Below are 10,672 nucleotides of genomic sequence, written 5' to 3' on the forward strand. Positions count from 1 at the left end.
AGCATGTTATGCATGAGCAAGCCTTTCAGACTCATCACATCTGCTTTTTCTTGCAGATTGTTTTTTGAGTACCATTCTACTGCTGCTGATGGCCCACAGCACCTCATAGGTGCCCAATCTTGAAATGCTCGATTTGTTTGAAGTCATTTAGAGCAGTGATATTGTTACACAACACAATGGAAGATATCCTCAATGTGAAGTATGCTTGGCCTGCTGTGTTCATCCAGCCCTGCAGCCTCTCTGCTCCTATGATGCTGCTTGGCCTGCTGTGTTCATCCAGCCCTGCACCTTGTTGTCTCGGATTCTCCAGCATCTGCAGTTCCTACTACCCCTATCCAAATTGTTATCTATCTTTGCAAAGAGTGCATGCAGGCTGGTTCCATGAAGTTTGTTGCTAGTTTCTTCAATCTGGCTCCAGTCCTTCTCTCTCAAGTTGGCCATCTTCTTCTAGTGCTGCTCTTACTCCTCATCAATTCAGTAGAGATTTTATATCTAGTTACTGAATCAGGAATACATCACATTTGTTTGTCTCTCGTCCAGCCCCATGACTAGCAGTCCATTCTAGGCATATTTTCAATGTATCACAAGCCTCATCATGTGTCAATGTGCACTGTTTTGATTTACAGTGAGATAGACAGCCTGGTGAACAGGAAAAAAGTATGTATGTACTTTCAGTAACTGTCTAATATGTTTTTTTTTCAGAAAAATCAGAATCAAAAGATATTGGGAAGAAAAAGAATAAGGAAGCAGAATTCAATAAAGAAAAAAGCAGAACAACAGTTCAACGACCAGCATCTGTCTCTCAAACTGTATCTCAAACTTTTATAGACAGTAAGTTATAGACCTGTTTAGTGGGCGGTGGGTAAGCACTTTAAATTTTTGCCCTTGGTTTGTCAGCTCTGCATTTCCTTGTTGGGACTACTGGGAGTCACTTTATCAACAACTTTCTTTAGTATTTTAATGTTGCAATGCTATCTCCCCCTGCATTAACAGCAACAAGTGGGAAATTCAACAAAAGAACTGATTAGTAAAAATGCTTTACCACAGGCATTAGTTTTGATTTTTGTCAGAGTGAAAACAGCACCAATAGATAACAATCCATGGTGTATTTATCTTTATGTTTGTCATTGTATACTTTTACTTTACATGAATATATTTGAAACCAGTGCTATTTTTTTTTAACTACACGATGCATTTTCAGATTTTTTTTCTGTGACACTCAAGGTCTTTTTTTATTTCAAAAATATACTTTATTCATAAAAATATCCTTTATATACACACATATTCACCAAAGCAGTTTGGTTTTGTACAGTAGGATGTGAAGAAACAAACAAATAATAGAGTTTGACTCTTTCCAGCAAACAAACAAAAGCTATTTCCAACTAGTACAAGATCCCATTTACATAGAATCGAGACACTAGGAGGGTCCAATAACTGAACGGACCATTTAACTTCAGCAGAAAGACCTTATATGGTAGTTTTCCCCCACCAAACCTTGGCGGCAGCTTTAGTGCATCCCTCAGCACGTAGTCCTGGACATTGGAATGTGCCAGTCTGCAACATTTGATCAAGGTCAACTCCTTGCTCTGGAAGACCAACAGGTTTCAGGCAGACCGAAGAGTCTCTTTCACTGGGTTGGTGGTCCTCCAGGCACAGACGATGTTTGTCTCAGTGTTCATCCTGGGGAACAGACTGTAGAGCACAGAGTCCTGTGTCATGGGCTGCGCAGGACAAACCTGGACAAAAATGACTGCATCTGTCTCCAGACCTCCTCTACAAAGGTACATTCCAGCAGGAAATGTGTGAACCTCTCTGCCCTCCTGCAGCTGCTTCGAGAGCAGTGTGCAGTGGCACAGATATGAAGGGCGTACATGAAGGATATCACAGGTAGTGCCCATCTCACCACTAGCTTGATGCTTCTTGGAAACTTCTAGTGATGAGGCATTCTGCCAAATGACTTTGACAGTCTGGTCAGGGAACAATCCGAAAGGATCAAACCTCTCCTTTTTTTCTCAGGGTCTCGAGGAAACAACCACTTCCTGATGGACCTGTGGTCAAAGGTGTTTTTCTTTGCAAATTTCTCCATGAAGGACAAGTGATATGGAATGATCCAACTACTTGAAGCGTTTCGCTGTCACGAAGCCAGACCCATCCTTTGTAACACCAGGAATACTTAAAACCTCAGCACGAAGTGACACTTGCCGTTTGTGTACTGAGGGTCTACACACAACCTGATGCAGCTGCACACAAAGGTGGCTATCAAGATGAAGGCAGCATTGGGTACATTCTTTCCCCCCCCCCTCCATTATCCAGAGCTTTGTACACGATGTCCCTGCAGACACAGTCCATCTTAGACCTCCAGGTGAAATGGAAGATGGTTTAGGTGACTGCAATGGCGCAGATTCTGGGAATGTGCCAGCCTGTGCCACGTACAATAAAAGAGAAAATGCCTGACACCAGATGACCAGATTTTTTACCCACAATGGAGAGGGAGTAGCGCATCCAGAAGCCCAGTTTATGCCTCACCTTAGCGATACGCTCCTCCCAAGGTTTTGTGCATGCCTCAGTCCCTCCAGACTATATTCCCAGCACCTTCAGGTAATCTGTCCTGATGGTGAATGGGATAAAGGATCGGTTGGCCCATTTCTGAAAGAACATGGTCTCACCACTGCCTTGATTTACCTTGGCTGTCGAGGCCAGTTTGAACAGGTTGCAGACACTCATGAGTCAGCACACCGACAGCAGATCCGAGCAGAAAACAGCAACATCATCCACATACTGGGGGGCTTTGACCTACAGGCCTCCACTGCCTGAAATAGCCACCCCTCTCAGGCTCGCATCCTTCCTGAGGGACTTGGCAAAATGCTCTAAAGAGAACACACAGCTGTCCCAAGCTTTAGTGCATACCTCAGCACATAGTCCTGGACCTTGGAAAGTGTCAACTCCTCTGGAAAACCAACATATTTCGGGCAAACCAAACAGCATCTTTCACCAAGTTGATGGTCTTCCAGGTGCAGTCAATTTTTGTCTTGGTGTGCATCCTGGAGAGAGTGGGCAGCCCTGCCTGACTCCAGACCTCATCAAAAAGCCTTCTAATTCCCACCCGTTAATTCAGTCTGCATGAATGACATTGTTGCAGAGCAGTCGGATCCAATTGCAGATTCCCTTCATAAAGCTCAGTTTGGAGAGCACGCCCCACATGAATGTGTGCGATATCCAGTCAAAGGCCTTCTCCTGGTCCAGATGATGAGGCAGGCATCCACATGCCTGTCCTGCACATAGGCAATTGTATCCATGAGGAACAAGAGGCTTTCAGAGATTGTCCTGCCCAGTATAGCACAGGTTTGGTCTGGTTGAATCACCGAACCCAGAACAGACTAGACCCAGTTGGCGATGACCTTAGACAGGATTTTGTACTCTGCATTCAGCAGTGAAATTGGTCGCCAATTTCTAATTTCCTCCCTCTATCCCTTTTGCTTGTAGGTGAGAGTGATGATACCTTTCCTTATGGACTTGCACATACTACCTGTATGACAGAAGCATACTGTCATACACCTCCAACAGGTCCTGGCTAATCAAGTCCCACAGAGCTGAATACCACTCATCCAGTAAGCCTTCGCTTTTAAGGGTTTATTCTTTTCTAAGGACTCGATAACTTTGGTCAGCTCATCCAGAGATAATGGCTGGTCCAGCCTCTCCCACATGCTGTCATCTGAGACCACCATGATTGACGACTGGGAGGCCACACTGTCTGTGGGCTTTGTGTCATACAGTTTGGCATAGGAGGATTTGCTGATCCTCAGGATGTGATGATATTACCGGGCCATCTTCTTTAGGCTGCTGAGCACAGGTCTCACCTTGTGCACCCTCTGGAAGAAGAAAAGTGAGCACATCTCATCCTGTCCCCCAGTGTGGTCCCTAGACTAGAAGATCATCTCGGACGCCTCCAAGGTAAAAAGCGAGGCTTGTTGGCTCTTCACCTCCTGGAGATCCTCTGTGACATTGACCCCCATCGCCTGCAGTAGGAGTAGGTTCTGCATGCTTTTCTGGAGTTTGGACTGTTTTCCATCTCTCTCTCGCCTTTTGAACATCTTTGAGGATAAAGAACCTCTTGATATTCTTTTTGACTATTTCCCACCAGTCTATTGGAGTCTCAAAGAGGGTCTTCACAGTCTAACAACCTGTGCATTCCATTTTGAGCTCCTCAATGTTTTCTGGGGTCAATATTCAGCTTCCACGTTCCCTTGCTGGCCAGCGGTTGTCCTGTAGGTGACAGTCAGTCAGCAGGAAGCAGTGGTCAGAGAAGAACAACAGCTTGACATTGGTGGACCTGACTGAGAACATTTGGGACACAAACAGGAAATCTATTCTTGAGCGGATAGACCTGTCTGGCCGTGACCAGGTGTATCTAAACTACGGTCCATCTGCAGGCTGCTGAATACGTCGTGCAGATGGACGACTTTGCCTTTTCCTTCAGGAATCTGGTCATGGAATCCAGTTTGCGTTTTCAGGTGTTTTTTTTTAAATTCAATAAAATTCTTTATTCATAAAAAATATCTTTGTATAGATACATAATCACAAACACAGTTCAATTTTGTACAGTAGCATTTCAAGGAGACAAACATTGGAGTTTGACTCTATCCAAACAAACCAAAGACATGTCTTACACATACAGGACTATATTTACATGCATTGAGGCAGTAGGAGGGTCTGATAACTGAATGAACCCCCATTTAACTTCAGCAGGAAGACCTCAAACAGCGGTCTTTCCCCACTGCACCTTGGTGACAGCTGCCCCAAGCTTTATTGCATCCCTCTGCATGTATCCTGGACCTTGGAATTTGCCAGTTTGCAACACTTGGTCAAAGTCAACTTCTTGTTCTGGAAGAGCAGCAAGCTTCGGGCCGACCAAAGAGCGTCTTTTACCGAGTTGTGGTCCTCCAGGCGCAGTCAATGTTTGCCTTGGTGTGCATCTCGGGGAACAGACCATACAGCGTCACGGAGCTGCTTGGGATGAACTTCGACAAAAACCACTGTGTCTTTCTCCAGACTTCCCTTCCCACAACAGGAGATGTGTGACAGTCTCAACCCCCATGCAGTTGCTTTGAGGGCAGCGTGTGGTGGCGCAGACCGACCTGGTGTATGTGAAGGACCTCACAGGTAGTGCCCTTCTCACCACCAGCCAATGCAAAGGTAGCCTTGCCCTGTTGACAATTATTACCTGCACTGCTTTTGCTGCACTATCCAGACTCACTCCCTTTCAATCACTGTGTGGCCAAAGAGACCCCAGTTCTCTCTTGCTGTTTTGCTTTTGAAGTGCCCCTGATTTTCTTTCCCTCCATTTGTCTACACCACTGAATTGACACTGATTTGCTCCCTCCCATTTCCTGAGCTATTATGGTGACTTTGATTCCCTTTCTCACATTCGGAATTAGTTGAAGATGTGAATGACATGTACATGTACATTGACAAGGAAAATTGTGCAGAGCAGCAAAGAAAGAGGAAAGGACTAGGGCTAATTGGATAGCTCTTTCAAAGAGTTGACACTGGCATAATTAATTGAATAACCATCCTGAATGATACTATGATTCAAAGTAATTTTGAAATGCAGTTACTATTGTAATATAAGAAATGGAAACTAAGTGCTCCCCTGTAGTTTGTGCAATCAAGTAATGTTTTTATGTTAATAAAACAAAGAACTGTGGATGTCAGAGGTCTGAAATAAATAAAAACAGAAATTGCTGGAGAAACTCAGAAACCAGTTCTGAAGAATAGTCACCGGACTCGAAAATTTAACTGTGTTTTCTGTCCACAGATGCTGCCAGAAATTTTTGTTTTTGAATGTTTTTCTGTTCTCTGTGCTATAGGTCTTCCTTCACCAGTGATGCCACAAATGATGATCTATGCTACCTACTTCCTACTACAGCTGTCAGAAAAGAAGATTTCTTTACTTGGACAAATGGTAATATAAGTTGCATGTGCTGTTTTACAAGTTGTTTACATGACATTTTATTCCTGTCTGCTGCTTTGGTAATAAAACTATAGATCAAGTGAATAGCACCACATTAGATTTAAAAGAAGGAGCTTGCAGTCAGTGAACTTTCTTGACCTGAAAAGATACCAAAGTACTTTACAGCCAATTTAATATTTTTGAAGTGTTTTCACTGTTGTAATGTAGCAAATGTGACAGCCAATTTGAACACATGAAGTTCTCATAAACATCAATGTGATAATGAACAGATAATCTGTTGTGAAATTATTGCTTGAAGATAAGTATTGTCAAGATGTGGAAGAATACCAATATTCCACTTTTATAGGAAAATAGCAATTAGGAGCAGGAGTAGGCAATTCAGTCCTTTGAGCCCACTCCGCCATTTAACATGATCATGGCTAATCTTATCTCAACTCCACTTTCCTGCCTGCTCCCCATACCCCTTTGTCCCGTTTTTCATCAGAAACGTATCTATTTCTGGCTTGAATTTGTTGATTGATTCTGACTCCACTGCACTCTGGGACAGTGAGTTCCACAGATTCACAATCCTCTGAGAGAAGTAGTTTCTCCTCAACTCAGTTTTGAATCTACCTGCTCTCACTCTATATCAATGCCCTTTTGTTCGAGACTGTCCCACAAGGGGGAGCATCTGTTCAACGTCCACCTTATCAATCCCCTTTATCATTTTCTGTACCTAAATCATATCCCCCTCATTCTTCTGAACTCCAGCAAGTACTAGCCAAAGCTATTCAACCACTCCTCGTATGACAGCCCTTTCATTCCTGGAATTGACCTGGCGAACCTCCTCTGAGCTGCTATCAGCGCCACCACATCTTCTCTCAAGTTAGTAGACCAAAGCTGGAGAATATTCTAGATGTGGTCTCACCAACACCTTATGTAATTGTAACAACACTTTACTTTTATAATCCAGTCCTTTTGCAATAAATGCCAGGATCCATTTACCTTTCTTATTATATGCTGCAGCTGTATATTCACTTACTGCAATTCATGCACAAAGATGCCCAGATCCCTCTGCGTTGATATACTTTGAATCTGCTTCCCATTTGGATAATAATTTGCCCATTTACTTTTCCGGCCAAAATGGACAACATCACACTTATCCACATTAAACGCCATCTGCCAGATTCTGGCTGGTTCTCCTAGTTTATCAATATTCATCTGTAAACTCTTTATCTCCTCATCATTCCTGCTTTCCTATCTATTTTAATATCATCCATGAAATTTGCTATATTACACTCTGTCCCTGCTTTCAGATCACTTATATAGATTGTAAATAGTTGAGGTCCAAGAATTGAACCCTGCAGCACCCCACTAGTTACAGTTTGCCATCCAGAGAAGGACCCATTTTTCCTGACCCTCTGCATTCTGTAAGTCAGCCAATCCTGTATCCAATTCCTTAATTCCCTGGGATCTAACCTCCTGGATCAGAATTTTATGTGGCACCTTGTCTGCAGGAAGTCTAGATATACCACATCCACCAGTTTGCCATTATCCACCTTGCTGGTTATATCCTTCAGGAATTCCAAAAGGTTTGTCAAGCAGGCCTTTGCCTTCATGAAACTGTGCTGACACTGTTGAATTGAGCTTTGTTGTTCCAAGTGTTCAGTTATCTCTTTCTTTATAATTGACTCTAGCAACTTCCCCACTACAGAGATCAAACTAACTGGCCTCCAGTTTCCCACTTTTGCCTATCTTCTTTTTTGAATAAGTGTATCACATTAGCATCTTTCCAATCCACTGGTACCTTTCCAGAATCCAGGGAATTTTGGAAAATCATAACTAATGCTTCCACCAACTCTGCTGCTACCTCCTTTAATACCCTAGAGTGCAAGCCATCAGGATCCGGGAACTTATCTGCTTTTAATCCCATCACTTTACTTAATACCTTCTCTCTAGTTATAGTAACATCACCAAGTTCCTCTGTAGTAACAGAAGTTTTATGAAATAAATTATTATCTTCCATTGTGAAAACAGAGACAAAATATTGGTTTAGTGCCTCTGCCATTTCTGAGTTTCCTATTATTACCTCGCCATTTTCATCCTCTAAAGGACCAACATTTACTTTCACTATTTTCTTCCTTTTCATATACTTATAGTAGCGTTTGGTATGAGTGCTCATCTTTTCTGCTAGCTTCCTTCCGTAGTTCATCTTAGCTCTTTTGAAAACTGAAAGAACTGCGGATGCTGTAAATCAGGAACAAAAAACAGAAGTTGCAGGGAAAGTTCAGCAGGTCTGGCAGCATCTGTGAAGAAAAAATCAGAGTTAATGTTTTGGGTCGAGTGGACCTAAAATGTTAACTCTGATTTTTCCTTCATGATGCTGCCTGACCTGCTGAGCTTTTCCAGCAACTGCTGTTTTTGTTAGCTCTTTTGATTTTGTTTTTAGTCACCTTTTGCTGATGTTTAAAGTTCTCCCAATCCTCCATAGTGGCATTAATGTTTACAGTATGATACGTCCTAGTTTTTGCCTTTATATTATCCTTGACTTCCTTGTTAAGCCATGGATGATTTTTCACCTTTTTATAATTCCTTTTCACCTCAGGAATATACTTTAGTTGAGAGGTGTTTAGTATCTCCCGAAGCAATTGCCACTGTTCTTCAACCGTCCTGCCCTTTAAAATATTTGCCCAGTCGACTTGGACCAAGTCGTTCCTCAGTCCTCTATAATTACCTTTGCCCAATGCCAAAATTCTTGTATGCAACTCCTGTTCGTTCTTTCAATCTCAGTTTAAAACTCTAGCATGTTGTGGTCACTGCTTTGAAGAGGAGCCTTAATTACAAGACCATTTGTCAATCCTTCCTCATTACATAATACCAAATCTAAACTAGCCAAAAAAAACGAATTTCAAAAAACATCTCTTGATCTGGGCACCACTACCTCCAGTGAGAATGTCAACATAGATTCTCAGAATTCAGGTCAGATGATATATAGAACAGTAGAGAGAAAGGATCTTGGCTCAGAAGATCAAGAACTAGAAATAATACCATTGGAGATCAAGAATAATAAAGATCAGGAAATGTTATGGGGGTAGTTTATATAATCCCGAACAACGGTTATTACGCTGGATGGAACATTAAGCAAGAAGTAATTGGTTCCCTGGAGCTAGTGACATCAGAAATTGTCCTGGGGAGTGAGGAAATGGCAGAAATATAGAATAAATATTTTGTATCCACTCCTATTTCTTTGTTTATTCTTGAAATTTCAAAGACTGTAATATACACAACCACACCCATCTCATGTGTTTTTTCTTGGCTCAGTGACTTTATATGGTTTGCTGCAAATTTCAGGCTGATTCCTCAGAGAAGTTGCGACACTATGGACTTTCTCATGCACATAGCCATCCAGTGTTGGTTACAAGGACTAGGTCCTGTCCCCTCATAAACCCTCCAGAAGTAACACCAATTCCACGATGGAAGCTCATCCGACCACGAAATCGTGCTCTTCCAATAGCTGATCCAAAAGGTATTGTTATTTTAAGTTTGGCAATTGTTATGATCCCCGAAAGGATCCTAAAACTGAAATAACAAAATTTAGTGAACAATCCCCAAATAAAGAAATCACTAACAACGTTTTAATTTTTGTAACTTTTGAACATGAAAAGTGCTGATCAATCTCAAATTACTCTGGAAAGGCAAAATACCTCAAAAATTTGAATAATTGATTAACCAAGCCATTTCATGCGTTTTTAAACAGTGACAACACAACTGCTATCTTCCACAAGCAGGACACTGCTGTCAGTCCAAAAAGTTGTTTTGCCTATATAACAAGTAAACCATGTTGCATCTGAATTTCAGTGTCAGCATGATGCCAGTAGGCAGTCTGTAGTTTTCAGTAATTGGCTGATCAACTCAAAAAGCATGTAACGTTTGTATTTTGCTATGAACAAAGGGGTACGGTGGTAGTATCCCTACATCAGAGTCAGGAGGCTGGATTTGAGTCCCTCCAGCTCCGGAACAGATTGATTAGAAAATATCTACAGGCAGTATTCAACCAGTCCCATTTGCAAAACCCAAAACAAAACATCTGCTTTTAGATGTGATTCCATTGACTGTGCAGCATTTGCTAAGCAAACCTGATCATGCCAGTATAAGCAACCAATTTAATAGAATCACTTGAGCTCACAACATGGTTTACTGGAAGTATCATACATTCATGTGCAGGGACCCATTTTCTGCAAACAAACCAACATATTACAGAGACAACAAGGTGCAGAGCTGGATGAACACAGCAGGCCAAGCAGCATCATAGGAGCAAAAAGACTGACGTTTCAGGCCTAGACCCTTCAGCAGAAATGGGGGAGGGGAAGGGGGTTCTGAAATAAATAGGGAGAGAGGGGGAGGCCGATAGAAGATGGATAGAGGAGAAGATAGGTGGAGAGGAAACAGACAGGTCGAAGAGGCGGGGATGGAGCCAGTAAAGGTGAGTGCAGGTGGGGAGTTAGGGAGGGGATAGGTCAGTCCAGGGAGGACGGACAGGTCAAGGGGGCGGGATGAGATCAGTAGGTAGGAGATGGGAGTGCGGCTTGAGGTGGGAGGAGGGGATAGGTGGGAGGAAGAACAGGTTAGGGAGGCGGGGACGAGCTGGGCTGGTTTTGGGATGCTGTTGGGGGGAGGGGAGATTTTGAAGCTTGTGAAATCCACATTGATACCATTGGGCTG

General features: G+C 42.6%; 1 long non-coding RNA gene across 1 annotated transcript; it reads left to right on the top strand.

Annotated features, from left to right (window-relative positions):
* Positions 1-726: 726 nt before the first annotated feature.
* On the top strand, positions 727-9,389 carry LOC125482097. The gene is made up of 3 exons (XR_007261547.1): positions 727-831; positions 5,868-5,962; positions 9,302-9,389. It is a non-coding gene; the product is annotated as an uncharacterized LOC125482097 (long non-coding RNA).
* Positions 9,390-10,672: the final 1,283 nt, after the last annotated feature.

Source organism: Rhincodon typus, unplaced genomic scaffold, assembly GCF_021869965.1.
Source record: "Rhincodon typus isolate 14 unplaced genomic scaffold, sRhiTyp1.1 hic_rhity00005805, whole genome shotgun sequence".
Lineage (NCBI taxonomy): Eukaryota > Metazoa > Chordata > Chondrichthyes > Orectolobiformes > Rhincodontidae > Rhincodon > Rhincodon typus.